Genomic DNA, 16,516 nt, shown 5'->3' on the forward strand with positions numbered 1-16,516 from the left:
TGTAGGTGAGGAAGAAGATGAAGTAAGGTTATATATATGGTGTGGGGGAAAGAAGTTACTGTTGCAAAATTTGATTCATAAATGTGAGAAAAAAAACTCAAAACATGGGTCAATAGTCTGATTCATAAATGTGAGAAAAAAAACTCAAAACATGGGTCAATAGTCATTTAGCTTTTGTGGATTGTCCTTTATGGGAATGAGTACAATAAAAGAATTTTTGCTTCCTTACATGATTCACCCCATTAATATGATTTTCAAACATGTATCTCATAGGTCACTAATGCCACCTTAATGCTAAGAAAATTGAAATTAGCATAACGAATCTTCTCTTGAAATATATCCTCAACTCTCTCACTTGAATCATCTTCACTTTGCTTTGGGCTCGATTAACTAATTGCCTTCCCCTGATTTCCTCAACTCTCTTACTTGGCTCCCTCCATGCTTACTTGACACTTATCAACTCTCCCAAATTTAGAACTTATTTTTTCTCAAACAAAAGTCCTATAAAAAAATTCTAAACAACTTCAAATATCAATATTTCATAACCCATTCAAGGTTTGTAATCATTCAAAAAGAATTGATTTAAACATTTTAAGTTTGCATGATTCATGAAATGCAAGTTCAATACATCAAAGCAAAAAGATTAAATACATGCTTAATCAAAGTATCAATATTTTTGGCTAGCTGTTCCAGCAGTTTTTGGTGTGGTTCTAGGCTTGCTTTTGGCGGTTTTTTGCTGGTTCCTTCGGCTAGGTGTTGACGCAGGGGTATGCGTGTGTGTTGACAATCGTATACACCTGCGTCATTACTTTGGGATTTAGGTCCGTTTCTTTAGGGTGGTTTTTTAAAGGGGTTTTTGATCGAGCCACATTACAACGGCAACCGATTTTCCCTTCTTTGTATTTTTTGTCCACCCGAGCTTATTAGTGCGTCTTGCACGGGCTCGTTGGTTAATAATATTTGCCATTTCAAAAAAAAAAAAAAAAAAACATTCCACTCAACATTCAATCCAAACAATGCAATCACAACAAATCAACTTTGATATACATGTAAACATAATTACAAAACATGTTATCAATCATGAATAACTAAGGTCTTGATATTGGTCGTAATGTGGTTAGCTTCAAACGATATTTGTTTTTCTTGGAGTTCAAACGATATTCACTGTATATAGTTATTTACAAGCAAACCTTCTCTTTTCTTTCCACTCACAACACATTCGTGATTCGTTTAGTTTGTTACTCCTGACAATTTTTTTTATTTTCTTTTGAAAAATTTTCTTTGAATTTCATTTGTGCTGTCAAGATAACATTCTTTATTTTCTTTTGAAATTTTTTCTTTGAATTTCATTTGTAATTAGAGTTGTCAATTTAGGGGATTTAAAAATTTGACCTCCACCTACATCTCGAGGGGACCTAAAATACCAAATATAATGAGTCCCCTTTATCATTGGTCCCAAAGTTGTAAGCTTCAGATATGAAGGAGGCCTAAAGTTGGCCCCCTTCCCATTCATTTTTTTCTTTCATTTTTTTAATTACTATTTTTTAAAAAAATATTCCAAATTTTTTTTTTCAAAAAAATATATTTTTTAATAATTTGTTCTCAACAAAAAAATATTTTTCAAAAAATGTTGAACAATTGAGTCGGGCTCAATAGGGCCCATAAATGTTGGAATTCTGCTCTCTACCTAATCAAAAATGCTCATTCCCTATTGAAATGACTATAATGCCCTTATGTGAGTTAACTCATGCGGGTATTATACCCCGTGTGAGTTAACTCACGTTAGTTTAAAGATTTCATGCATAATCATTGATGTTGCAAGTAACATAGGCCGCAGCAATAACAAAGGCCAACCACGTGAAAAGATTCAGTCTAGTCAAACAATTGAGTCTAGTGAAAAGGCTGCAACAATAACAAAGGCCTCATCACTTGAGGTTTTAGCTAAACCAAACAATTCAGTCTAGTGAAAAGATTTTAACTAATTTAATGAAAAGCGAACTACTCCCTCCGTCTCACAATAATTGTCTCTTTACCATTTTTTTCTTTTTCTCAAAATAATTGTCACTTTAGAATACCAATACAGCATTTATTATTTTTTTCCATTATTATACCCTTATTTATTGAATTTCATCCAACTTAACTACTCCACTAACTATAATTAATAAGGGTGTTTTAGTAAATGATACTAATTTTACCATCAAAATCAACACAATTAATCATTTCCTTAATACCCGTGCATAAACCTTAAACGACTATTATTTAGAGACGGAAGGAGTAAAGTGGTTCGACCACGTGACCAGTTCACAAGGGTCAACAAGTTTGCAAGGATGTCAAAGTAATTTCCTGAAGTACTCCCTCCGGTCCTATTTATAAGAGAAATTTTGGTCAACAAAAGTTAATGTATTGATGTAAGTTTTTTCCTACATGTCATATAACTATGTACACGTGAGTATATATAGGATCGATTCCACAGGGAGTTACGTTTAATCATAAGCATTTACACAATCGTTCACATTAAGGGTTTGGATATAATTTGTTTGTTTGTAACACTATATCCATATTTGACATTTAAGTAAAAACGAGAGGGGATCGAACTATTTCGCTTGCGGTATAAGATAACGAGCAAGCATAACAGCAGCAATCTCTCGATCGATTAACAGACTCTAGCTTTATAACCAATATTATTACAATCATTTCTACAATATCCTTCGTGTCCAAAGCGACATCGTTATTTCCAAGTTAGCGTTTAAACATTCGTGTCCAAATTCCTTAAACGATAACAAAGTCGATCGGATAACTTAATCGACCGTGTCCAGCCTGATTAAGTATCCGAAAGCATTAAAATCTTGATTAAAAGTAATTATCAAAGGTTTACAAACTTGTCAAGAGTGATATAACATAAGATAGATTGTTATTCTAGTTCTAGATTCAAGGGTTTGTGTCCAAATCATCTTGAATCTCTTTGAAAGCATTAAAAGCAAGAATAACAACAATATTGAATCATTAAGCTAGAACCTTATATATTAAAAGATCAAAAGATTACATAATAGCTTGATTGTTACCTCAATACTACATAGAAGGTGATAGTTACATATAGACATGTAAACTAATGCAAGGAAGGAAGGAAAGATGAAGATTCCATGCCAAGATCCTTGATGTCTCAATGAATCTAGGGTTGAATCTACTCCTTAATCACTTGCTTTGTGTTTCTCTCTATGAAATAGCTCTAACCTCTCTCTAGAAATGTATAAAATGTTTCAATGGAATAGTGAATAGTGCTAGAGAGAGGGAAAACTTGTATTTAAATGGGCTGAAAACGTGTAATCTCGCTTAAGCGAGATTCATCTCGCTTAAGCGAGAAGCCTAAATATCTAACAATGGCCAATGAAGTCTTGCCACGTAGCCCTGCTCCTTGATGAAGTTGCATCTCGCGTAAGCGAGTGAGACCTCGCGCAAGCGAAGTTGCTTGAAACTTAAACCGCCTTAGAATCCTGCTTGAGCGACATGGAAGCGAGATAGAAAGCGAGATGCTCATCTGTTCCCTGGAGAAATCTCGCGTAAGCGAGATGATCTCGCGTAAGCGAGATTCTAAAATTCACAAGCGACCCTGGAAGCGAGATGCAAGCGAAGGTTGAGCTTCTCCCTGGAGGAATCTCGCTTAAGCGAGATGACCTCGCGTAAGCGAGATTTGCTTGGTTCACACAACTTGAGTTTTGGTCCTTGCTTGTCATTTCCTGCATAAATTGGGTAGAATTAGGCATATAAAGCATAAATGGTATAATTATAACAATTGGTTGCTTTTCCGTAGATAACTTGCATAACAAGTCACTAAAAATGCCTCTTTTAACACATGAAATATATTACTTTTGAGCACTTATCATGTATCTGGTTACAAAATTGGTCCAGATACATCCACTTTTGTTGACTCAAATGTCTCTTATAAATAGGACCGGAGGAAGTAACAAAAAGATATACACAAGTTGGCATTACTTGCAACATCAATGATTATGCATGAAATTTTAAAACTAGCGTGAGTTAACTCATGCAGGATTAACACATGCGTGAGTTAACTCACACATAGCATTTTCGGAAGTTCAGTTGAGAATGAGCATTTTTAGTTGGGTAAAGAGCATAATTCTAAATGTTGGGATCTAACTCTTCTCACTTTCATTTTTGCTCCCAAACACCATGAAAATACCAAAATACGTCCAACCGTAATTAACCGTCGTTCTCTGCCAACAAAATCTAGCAAGCGGTAGTTAACGGTCATGGGTAATTTGGTATTTTTGCAGTATTTAGGAGCAAAAATGTAGGTGAGAAGAGTAATTTCATAAAAGTGAGGCTATGACCTAATATAAATTCACGCAAGAGAGGGCAAAGAAATATGAGACTTTGTAAGGGGCCTAATAAAAGAGATTATTTTTTACACCTCTAATCATAATATCATTAAAATTTTATGTGTAGGACGTCTATTCAAATTTATTTACAATATTTCAAAATTTCCACATTCCAGTTTCTGACTGTGATCGATATTTATCACAAAGAGACATATATTGAGTATGTATGAATCTAAGACATCAACAATACTCATGTTATTGTAAAGGCAATATTTCATCCTATTTTTCACATTTTCATAAAATCCCATCCAAGGGTTCAAGATGGAATTACAATTTATGAGTTTCGATAACAAATTTGTTGGAGTAAGCTGTAAAGGTCAATGGTTTTATGTCTAAATTTTAATAGAGGCATGATCCGTTGACGCCAATGACTTACACCAAATCTTAACCGTTTAATTAAATTAATTTAATGGCTCTCACATATCAAATTAAGTGAGACACATGCACCTCTTTTTTTTTTTTTTTTTTTTGTATTATTGGTTTGCTTCGGAGAAACCAAATTGATCGAAACCTAATTATCAAAGCACATCTATGCAAACTCACCACCGGTGCAATAGGATTTATGAGATTGATCTAATTAAGATGAAGTATCATTGAGACTCAGAGATTTCCACTTGATTAATGGGTCAACAATCCTGGTAAATGATTAAGCAAAAGAAAACCCTCGTAAATGATATGAATTAATTTACTCTAATATATGCATCAAAATTTGAAGCCCGTTGTGTCTAATGCAAGATCATATAAATGGGTACTTTGGATTAGGGATGGCAAAAAGGGTCAACCCGCACCGTCCCATCAATAACCCGTCTAAAAAGGCGCGGAACGGGGCGGGCCGACTAGAGAAATAACGTTGAAAATCTCACCCCGCCTCGTTTTATGGCGGACCGACAGGTTGACCCGTCGATGTTTTTTTAAAAAAATTATTAATTAAAATCTTCACATAAATAATGTAAAAATATATAAAATTAAAGTCAATTTAAAGAAATATAAATATATAACTAATGACTCCACTAAAAATATAAAATAATTATTCAAACATATAAATTACATCTTCTAAAATTCTCTAATAAATCAATAAGGCATTGAAAATAAAAACTCCATGAGTTATAAATTAACTAATTGTTAAAAATATAAGTCTAAAATCATAAACCTAAAGCGATAAAATTAATTGAATTTTTTGCCCCAATGTAAGAAGGTGAAAATTGGAAAATTGATTGTGACTTATAAATAAAAAGAAGTGAAAAAGGGAGTTTCTTTTTAACATATCAACCCAACGGGCCAACCCGCCCCACCCCATCGTTGCCCCGCTTTTTAGCGAGTTAGGCGGAGCGGACACCCTACTTGTGGCGGGTTCAAAATCTCAATCCACCCCGTTGAAAATAACGGGTTAAACGGGCCAACCCGACGGGTCCAACCCATTTTGCTATCCCTACTTTGGATAAAGAGGACTTTGAGGAAGAATTCAATCCATGATCATGGGAGAAGAAATTATTCAGAAAAAGTCTTCTTAAAATTTGGTAAGCGCTTGCAAGAAGAGAAGGGAGTAGGAGAGGGAATTGCATGTGCCTCACTTTTGATTTCTTTTAATTTGATGAGTGAGAGCCATTGGATTTGTTTAATCAAGCGGTTGAGATTTGATATAAGTCTTTAGAGTTACACTTGGTGTCAGCGGATCCCGCCTCATTTTAATAATGTAGCATGATCTTATTAATTTAAACAATAATAATAAGACATTTTTTTATTGGTTTTTGTACTGGATCAGCTATAGCCTTTAGGCCCAATCACTTAGGTCCAATACAACTACAACCCGAATTCCGCATTTGACAATATTACTCGCAACACGCCCCTTCTCCGCGATGGGGTGCTTGGAGCAATTGAGACTAGTTCGAACAAATTGTAACGTCTCTGCCCACGTTCTCGTGAATCTCTCCTCAGCGGTTAGACTTCTTACGAATTCGTAACCGCCGAGCACACGTGTGCCTTGCAACGGCTCTGCAAACATCCACCTCTATATAAAGAGGACTCTTCGCAATCCCCATGGTAGAATCTATCTTCTCTCTAAAACCCCCATTAAGATATCTTACTGACTTGATTGTCGGAGTGTCTGCAGGTACACACACCCCGCCGTTCCAGTCATCAAACTGATGCATTCCACCACCGTACAACCACCGCATTAAACTGCACCGGCAGTCATCTTCTGATCAGGTACGATCAGTTTTGTTTTGTTTCAAAAATAATAAGGTCTCTAGAATAGTTAGTCTGGTCCCAAACCAATATCACCAGTCTATTAATGTAATATTATTTGTGACTTAATTGTGATACTCCATTAAACTAATTGACATTATTCTCAATGTCTGTAGTAAAGAGTTTTACTGTGTAATGGAATTATTATAAGGCGTAAAGACTGTTGTGTGGGTAGACAAATGACCACATTTCATAATCATGGATAAAAAGTTATTAGGCTTTCAAATAGGTATAAATATTCAAAGTAATAATTGTTATTGCTGAGCTGCTATGAAAATGCTACATAGTTTTCATATGTGATTCATAGGCTATTATTATAGTGATAGTGGCGTATTTCCGTCTCGAACATGTTATGTCAAATCACTTTACATTGCTGTCACTTGATACCAATGATGTATTGCTAGATGTTTCTTGCTATTTATAATATTAAACCGTGTAACTTAATATTATTGTCAACATTACGTGAACATACAAAGTCACACACCAAGGACAAACATATGAAAGATTAAATAAATGAGACATATTTATAATTCAATAAGTTAGACTTGTTTGTAATTAAATAAATAAATAAATAGGATTTTTTTTGGGGGGGGGGGGGGTAGTGGTTGAGGATGTTAAGAAATTGTCTTGGGTAAAATGGAATGGAATGAAGGTTTGGGGTTAGGAGGCTGGAGGAGTTTAATTTTTCTCTTCTTGGTAAATAGGTGTGGAGGATGTTGGAGGAAAGGGGGAAGCTTGTGATATAATGTATTGTGTACGCAATATGTTGAGGAGGGGGACAATTATGTGTTGGTGGTGAAGGGGGTTCAGTGTTGTGGCAAAACGTGAACTATATTAAGAGGGGGGAGTTTGTTAGATGATCAGTGGTTGTTGGATAATATTTCTAGACAGGTGGAGGATAGGGTTTCTTCGTTGTTCTAGAAGGATCTTTGGTTGGATGATATTTCTTTAGATGTTAGATATGCTAGATTGTTTGATCTTGCTATTAACAAATGTGCCACTATTGCGGAGATGTTCACTTTTGGGGAAGGAGGTTAATGGTAAGGCATGAGAGGGAGAAGGAGTCTGTTTGCGTGGGAGGAGGGGTTGGTGAGGGAGTGTGCGGAACAGCTTTCACTTGTGGTTCTGCAGGTCTATGTGTCTGCCAGGTTGATTTGGAAGTTGCACTCTTCTCACAGAGACACAGTCAAAACTGCTTATAATCACTTGATCAGTTCGGATGTGGCAATTAATGACTGATGCAATCATGTTTTATGGCTTAAGCGAATTCCGCTTAAGGTGAATATTTTTATTTGGCGTTTGTTCCTGAATAGATTAGCAGCTACGATGAACCTGTTTATGATAAATATCTTGGATTATAATGATTCTTTTTGTTCGGCGGCTTGCAGATTGGTTGAGGATGTGGTCATTTGTTATTTTCTTGTGCTTTTTATGGGCAACTTTGACTTTTAATATCTTTTTTTTTAGAAATGCTTTTAATATTTGAATGGTTAGACATTTCAACGACTATTCAATGTTCCTTATTTGAGCATTTTCTTCAGTTTGGAGGTCTTGGGTATTTTTCCGACAGGTCTTGTCTGGATTTTAATATTATCTGAATTTCAACTCTTTTTACGATTTGGAAGGACCGAAATATGAGACATTTTCACAATAAATCGGAACAACTTTTATCTTTATTGGAAAAGGTTAAACTCCAAGAATTTTGGTGGTTTGGATCTTATTATGTTGTTTCTAATTTTGAGTATTTGGTTTAGAAGTCAAATCCTTTATTATGTTTTCAAGTTGTAACGTAATTTTATTTTTCTTGGCTACTTTGTCGTTGCTTGTGGATTGTCTCATTGTAATTTCTGGATACTCTAACTTTCCTTGGTGCACTTTGTGCTAGAGAAACTTGTGTTGGATTTTTAATATAATTTGTTTAGCTTCTTCAAAAAGAATTGGAATATGGATTTCAGCTCTTTTTATGATTTGGAAGGACCGAAATATGAAATATTTTCACAATAAATCAGAACAACTTTTATCTTAATTGGAAAAAGGTTAAACTCCAAGCATTTTGATGATTTAAATCTTATAATATTGTTTTTTATTTTGAGTATTTGGTTTGGAGGTTAAATCATTTACTATGTTTTCAAGTTGTAACGTAGTTTTATTTTTCTTGACTACTTTGTCGTAGCTTGTGGATTCTCTCGATGTAATTTCTGAATACTTTACGTTTCTTTAATACATTTTGTGTTAGAAAAACTTGTGTTGGTTTTTTAATGTAATTTGTTTAGCACGTTGATTCAAGTGTGGTGGTGCATAGCCTGCAGACAACTAAGGATGTAAGTGTTGCTGGTTGGCGTCTCATTCAAGAAATTCGCCGACTGTTTGCTTTAGAGTGGGAAGTGAAAATTTGTCATTCTTATCGTGAAGCGAATTCGTGTGCAGATGCTCTTGCAAACATGGGTTGTGAGCATGCTCTGGGTTGCGTGTGTATGAGCAGTGTCCAGCTAGGCTTAGTTATCTGTTGTTAGCTGATGTTATGGGGATAGCGACCCCTAGAGTCATTTCTGTTAAGTTTACTTTTTTCTTGGGCTTAGGCCCCTTTTTTCCCAAAAAAAAAAAATAATTTGTTTAGCTTTTTAAAAAAAAATATTGAAATGTTTCTAAACAAATTTTTTTCCCGTATCTTCTATAATAAAATTGTAATTGTTTTTCTAAATATTCAAGCGAACACATATCCATTATGCGTCCTCGTGCGTTGTACGACTTTTATAGTAATTAAAATAAAATATTACTTTAATTTATATTTACATATATAAAAGTATTCTAAAAAATACATAAAAGTTTTCTAGAAAATCATTCTTTTGAATATTTTTTAATTACATACTTAATTATAAGGAGGTGGATTTATAAAAGAAATAAAAAAATAAATTGCATACAACAAGGATAAAACAATTTTATGAACACAAATGAGATATGGATTTTTTAAATGTGTATCTACCCAATAATTGAAATCCAAAGGTAAATTTTTGCCAATAACGGTGTATTTGAATGAACCCAACTTCCACCATCAACAAGGAAAAAGATACATTAAAAAAGCGAATGCTTAACCATAAAGACTTCCACATTTTAAGATAGAAGCGAAATAATCCATTAACGGGAAAAATCAGTATTTGACATATTTAGCTGAACTGATTAATTGGTAAAAGTGCTTTTCCATGGATCCTTTTGTGGGTGTAGTTTATTGTCTTCTATTAAAAAAAAAAAATGCTTTTTCTACAATTTATCTAAAAAAAAATCTGCTACTACTGGCGTTTTTGCACTGTAGTACGTGTGTATGTTTGTGCGTGTCTTAACTTCATAAATTAATTGGTCTTTTGTAAAAAGAACAAATAAATAAATTGGTCAATTTGGTTTTATCCAATTTCAACTAGAGAGGACGTGTCCCCACACAAAGAAGATAAAGAGAAGGTGAAAAAAAAAACAAACAAAGGATAAACCCAATCTATGCCATGTAGATTAAATTAAGGGTTAATATGTGTTTACCCCCCTGTAATATAGGTCATTTCCGGTTTTACCCCCTGTAAAATATTTTTTTTGGATTTCGTCCTCGTAATTTGAAGATTTTTGGTTTTAGACCTTCATGAGTTTTGACAGTACAAAATCAAAGATATGGCAGGGGGTAAACCGAAATTTGCTCAAATGAACGGGGGGGGTAAACCAAATTTTTTTCAAATTACAAGAGGGGTAAACCTAAATTTGCTCAAATTACAGGGGGTGAAATATTCATTGAAGGTCTAAAACCAAAATATTTTCAAATTTCAAGGATGAAATTCAAAAAAAAATATTTTACAGGGGGAAAATCGGAAATGACCTATATTACAGGGGGGTAAACACATATTAACACTTAAATTAATTCATCGTCAAAAAATAAAATTAATTTAGGATTTTTTTTGACAAAAAAAGAATTTAAGATTTGAATTTGCTTTGAAATAATAAATGAATAAATTAATATAATATTAAAAAACGTGGCTACTAATATAATATTAAATTAGTTAATGTTGGTTCTCGTGAGCTTAGCTCAGTTGATATGGACAAATACATGATATATGCAAGGACCATTTACATCGGTACGTCCGTGTGAATTATACCGCAAGAACAAGCAAACATTTCGGAGAAATTTTAATCATGATCGATTGTGGTTGCGAACAATATTTAATCGCTAAAAGGACACATCTATAACGAAACTGAAAAGCATTGAAGTTTTCGAGAAAAAACACGGTAACATTTATTTACATGATTTTGTTTTTCGTTTTTCCAATTTTAAACAAAATTATATCAATTAAAATAAAATTATCAATTAAAATAAAATTTCTTTTACGGAAATCCTAACAGTATTTGACTCTTCTAGAACAAACAAACAAAAAATAGCAAAATTAATTTATCGTCAAAAAATAATATTAATTTAAGATTTGAATTGACTTTAAAATATTAATTGTATAAATTAATTTAATATTAAAAAAATGTGGTCACTAATATATTTAAATTAGTCAACGTTGAATTTTAATTTTAAGATGAAAATTATTATTAGTAACAATGATATCGATGGCCATTTACATCGACATCGGAACATCAGAGTCAATTCTACTGCAAGAACAAGTAAACATTTCGGAGAAATTTTAATCATGATCGGTTACCGAACAATCTTTAATCGCTGAAAGAACACATCTATAACGAAACTGAAACGCATTAAAGTTTCCGAGAAAAAAACATCGTAACATTTATTTACATGATTTCGTTTTTAATTTATCAATTTTAAACAAAATTAAGTAAATTAAAATTAATTTTCTTTTACGGAAATTCTAACGGTATTTGACTCTTCTAGAACGAAAAAACAAAAGATAGCAAAAAATTAAAATCGAATACTCCACGCGCGTTTCGTTAAAAAAAGTGATTCGACGCGCTTATCTTTAAGTAAATATTTATGGATAATATCAACTAATTATTTATTTATCAATATTTATCAACTGATTCTATAAATTAATGGCTCAATTTAGATAAATTAGATTTTTATCAAAAAAGATTTTTTTTTATCAAAAAAAGGATAAATTAATAATATTATATTGTCCTAAAAAAATTATATAAAGGGGGTCTATTCTTTAAGACCAACACACAAAATCACAAATTACAAAGTGGAGTATAGTAGTAAAATATCTCTCTCACTCCACTTGCTTTTTCTTTTTCTTTTTCTCTCCTCAAAATTGGGTTTACCCCACCAATAATAACCCACCACCTTCTTCACATTCACCTAGGACAGCCCCACTTTCATAATGCTTTAAAATCGGGATAATGTTTAAACTCTAAAGTCCCTTTTCATTTTCTCTTTCCTCTGTTCTGTTCTGTTTCTTCTTCATCCTTCATTTTTCTTCTTCTTCATTTGACTTTCAAGACCCAGTTCCGAATCATTAGGTAAAATTCTATCTTTTTTAGTTTTTTGCTTACCCTTTTGGCTGTTTATCTTCATTAGCTTGTGTTTTTGTTGTTTTGGTTAGTGTTGTTTTCATTTTCATTACGCTGTTATTCTGCTAAAGTCTCTGTTTTTATTTGTTTATGCTGTTTTTTTTATTCATAACTTGCTAAAATTGTTGTGGTTATTGTTGGTTTCGTAATTTTCCTCATCAATTTAACTCATGTTTTTGTTTTTATTTAATGTATTTTTTTCCTTGAAAGATGAATATTTTTCTGATCACCGATATTATGGTATATTTACTTATGTTTGCTTGTACTTTGATATTTTTTATTCAAGGATGAAATTTGATTTGTGATATTGGTATTTCCCTGATCTATTTGTCTTTGGATAAAAGCGGGAAATTTTAATACTTTTTCAATTGATATTTTTTATTGGCAATTGGCGAATTTGAGTTTTTTTTTAATGATATTCTATTAAGGTTTATAGCTTTGTTGGATGTGAAAGAAAAAAAAATCTAATTAGGAAATTTTGAGTTTTGGTAGATATATCTTGAAGATACTAGTTTATGTTTTCTGATCTGGAAATTCTTTATTATGTGGAAAATATTTGATTTTTGTACTGTGTTTAATTTTTCTTTGTTTCATTGGTGTTGGCAGGTTTATAATTGTCATCAAAATTGCGGAATTTGTTGACTTGAAGTGGTGAATAGTGATAGTTGGTGTCATCAGAAGTTTGTAGGTTGAATCCATATTTTATTTTTGGATTTTTTTGGCTATCTTTAAGGGGTTATTTTACCTTGGAAAATGATGATGATGTTTGATCATGAGATGGCTCTATCTGGTGATCTGGATGCATTTTCTGCTCCCCAACCCCAAGTTGAGGGGGATATTACCGCCCGGCTAACTGAACCTGAGGCGATGGTTGACGAAGATTACAGCGACGATGATATTGATGTTGCTGAGCTTGAGAGGAGGATGTGGAGGGATAAGGTGCTTCTCAAGCGATTAAAGGAGCAAGTCAAACCGAAGGAAGGATCCGATGCGGCCAAGCAGAGGCAATCCCAGGAACAGGCAAGGAGGAAAAAGATGTCAAGGGCTCAAGATGGAATCTTGAAGTACATGCTGAAAATGATGGAGGTTTGCAAGGCTCAAGGGTTTGTTTACGGGATCATTCCCGAGAAAGGAAAGCCTGTGACCGGGGCATCGGATAATCTCCGCGAATGGTGGAAGGATAAGGTTAGGTTTGACCGCAACGGTCCTGCTGCCATATCCAAGTACCAAGCTGACAATGCAATTCCGGGGAAGAATGATGGAGGCAATCCGATTGGTCCAACTCCTCACACCTTGCAAGAGCTGCAGGACACAACCTTGGGTTCTCTCTTATCTGCACTCATGCAACACTGTGATCCCCCTCAGAGGCGGTTTCCATTGGAGAAGGGTGTTCCTCCTCCATGGTGGCCTACAGGGAAGGAAGAGTGGTGGCCCCAAATCGGTTTACCGAAAGATCAAGGTCCTCCGCCTTACAAGAAACCTCATGATCTGAAGAAGGCATGGAAGGTTGGAGTTCTGACTGCTGTCATCAAGCACATGTCTCCCGACATTGCCAAAATTCGCAAGCTTGTAAGGCAATCCAAATGCCTTCAAGATAAAATGACGGCTAAGGAAAGTGCAACCTGGCTTGCAATCGTCAATCAAGAGGAGGCCTTAGCGCGGGAGCTTTATCCTGATTATATCCCCCCATTTGTCGCAGCTGGGCCTTTCGGCATCAATGAAGGCAATGAGTATGATGTCGATGGGGGAGAAGAGGAGCCAAATTTTGATGTGGAGGAACGGAAACCTGACAATCTTCTTCATCAATCCAACATTGGGATGATGGAGAGAATGAGAAATGTAATACTGCCATTTCAGCAGACTTTCGCAATGAAGGAAGAGGCTGTGACCAACTTGGATTTCGTGAGGAAGCGGAAGATCTCTGGTGAATTTAACATGATGGATCCTAAAATTTTCACTTGCCAACACTCAACATGTCCTTATAGCCAAGCTCACATCGGTTTTCCAGACAGGGCTTCTAGGGATACTCATCAATTGAGTTGTCCATATAGAGGCTCTTCTTCATCTGATTTTGGTGGTCCAAGTTTTCATGCTAATGAGGTAAAACCAGTCATATATCCTCAGTCATTCGTTCAACCGAAACCAATGGCTCAGCCGGTTAATATGGTTCCACCTTCCATCGATATAACTGGACTTGGAGTTTCTGAAGATGGTGAGAAAAGGATTGGTGGCCTCATGACTGTCTATGATTCAGACATTCAAGGCAACATGAATTTAACTTCTGGCAGCCACTTAACCGCAGCGGAAAATCACATCTTACCGCAAGCTAGCAGCATTCAGCAGCAGCAGCAGCATGAGAATTACTTCAGGGGTCAAGGAATGGTGATGGAAGGAAACATGTTTGAAGAAACCAACATGTCCAATAACAATCATCATCACATGTTTGCTAGAGATGAAGGTCAATTTGACCAAAGGTTCAAAGCTTTGAATTCTCCCTTTGAGAACAATCACAATCACAATCAGAATCACAACAATAATTTCCATTTAATGTTTGGGTCCCCACATTGTGATTTGACATCCTATGAGTTCAAGGGAGATATGCATGGAGTAGGCATCATGGATCATCTTCAGAAACAGCCAGATATTTCTTCATCAGTATGGTACCAGTGAATTTGACAGCTGGAATCTTCATACTCTTTTATTTATCATGAACTCTTTATTTTCTTTCAAAGCTTGGCCACCCATATCATATCATGTGAAGTTTCCCTTTAGGCCAAAAAGGTGTACTGCAATTTTCTTCACATGTAATCCTGTAGTAGTCCTAGAAAAACTAGATTTTATTTTTATGCTTGTCCTTAGGTTTGATATGGGGTTATAATAATAAAAGCTTGTTATTCCAATAATATAATGTAGACTTGTGGTTTTGTTTTGTTTTGTTTTGTTTTAGTCTATGTTTTTGTTCTTAATTCAGTGAAGTCTTGTTGTTACTTAAGATTATTCTATGTTATGTAAGACTTGTGATATAAATAAGAATTCTAAAATTTGGTTACACCATCATATGTATGGCCCTGTTGTGGGTAAAATTGTTGGATAGATGAAATAATTTGTCCTTTTATTGAATCTTTTTTCTCATGCATATCCTATTCCCATGTGAAATGGGACCCTTGTTTGGCAGATTCTAAGTTGAATGGCTTTTGGATTGCGTGATGAGTTTGTATGCTTGTGTGGTGGGGTCTCTTTTTTGAAGGACATGATTGTTCACATCTTTTTTGAGTCATTTGTCAATTAATCAAAAATGGTTTTTTCATTGTTCTTCACTTCATCACCATTGAATGTGGCTGTTCATAGGACAATTGAAAGGGTCATATCTTGTGAGTGACTTAAAATTGATCAATAATATATGTACACACAGTGTTTATCTTTTTAGGTGCCTAGTTTAACCTTTCAACTTTTGTACTTTATGCTCTTGAGTTTGCATAACCCATGCTTTTCTTTGATGCTTGAGGTACTTGTCTAAAAGTTGGTGGATAATTTGGCCCAAGTATTATAAAAATGTGCCGTGAAATAAAAACAGCACGTGTCAAAAAAATTTGCTCATTTTTCTTCAAAAATTTTTGGTCATTCAGTGTAGACTGTAATAGTGTATTTGATTTTAGTTTGAGGATTACTATTAAAAAAATTTAGTTGAGTATAATAAATTAAAATGATCATATAAGGAATTAAAAAATTTGAGTTGAGTATAAATCAAAATCATCATCTAAGAAATAGTCCAACAAATTTTGGATAAGTTCTAATCCTATCTTTAAATTTGATTGAGCCTACATGGATTTGATTCACACTACATATTTTGAGATATATTTACCATCAGAAAATAGAAAAAAAAACATTGTCCTTGTTTAAGAAAATGCTTTGAAAAAGGGCATATATACTTTTTTTGTAGGTGAGGTTGAGCCTACTTCCTATAAATATAAATACATTTGTAGACCATATATTCTCAATAAATGAGAATAAGAACGAGAGTTTTTTTTTTTTTTTTTTGAAGGAAAGAACGAGAGCTTTTAAAATTTAATTCGAAGATCTTTCAAAAAAAGTTCTAATTTTGACCGAGAAAAAGAGAAAAAGAAAAGTATGGTAGAGCAAGAAAAAAAATTGTATAGTACACTAGATAAATTTTTTTTTTTTTGTGGTGGCCGAGGTCATAATTTTTTTTTTTAAAGATGAGTTGTTAATTAATAAGATAATTGTATTTAGTCTATATAATAGATTATAGGTTTAATTGCATGTTTGATCCCTTATGTTTATTTTAGTTTTCAAGTTGGTCTCTTATGTTTTAAAAGTTTCAAGTTGGTCCCTTATGTTTTAAAAGTTTCAAG

At 34.0% G+C, this 16,516-nt stretch overlaps 1 pseudogene across 1 annotated transcript; it reads left to right on the forward strand.

The window, feature by feature from the left end:
• Positions 1-11,933: 11,933 nt before the first annotated feature.
• LOC146940432 (protein ETHYLENE INSENSITIVE 3 pseudogene) lies at positions 11,934-15,192 on the forward strand (annotated as a pseudogene). The gene is made up of 2 exons (XR_015032017.1): positions 11,934-12,092; positions 12,750-15,192. The product of XR_015032017.1 is annotated as a protein ETHYLENE INSENSITIVE 3 pseudogene (transcript).
• The last annotated feature ends 1,324 nt before the right edge of the window (positions 15,193-16,516 follow it).

The sequence above is a fragment of the Medicago sativa genome, chromosome 3 (assembly GCF_051527215.1).
Source record: "Medicago sativa cultivar Bolivia chromosome 3, Bolivia_mono, whole genome shotgun sequence".
Taxonomy (NCBI): domain Eukaryota; kingdom Viridiplantae; phylum Streptophyta; class Magnoliopsida; order Fabales; family Fabaceae; genus Medicago; species Medicago sativa.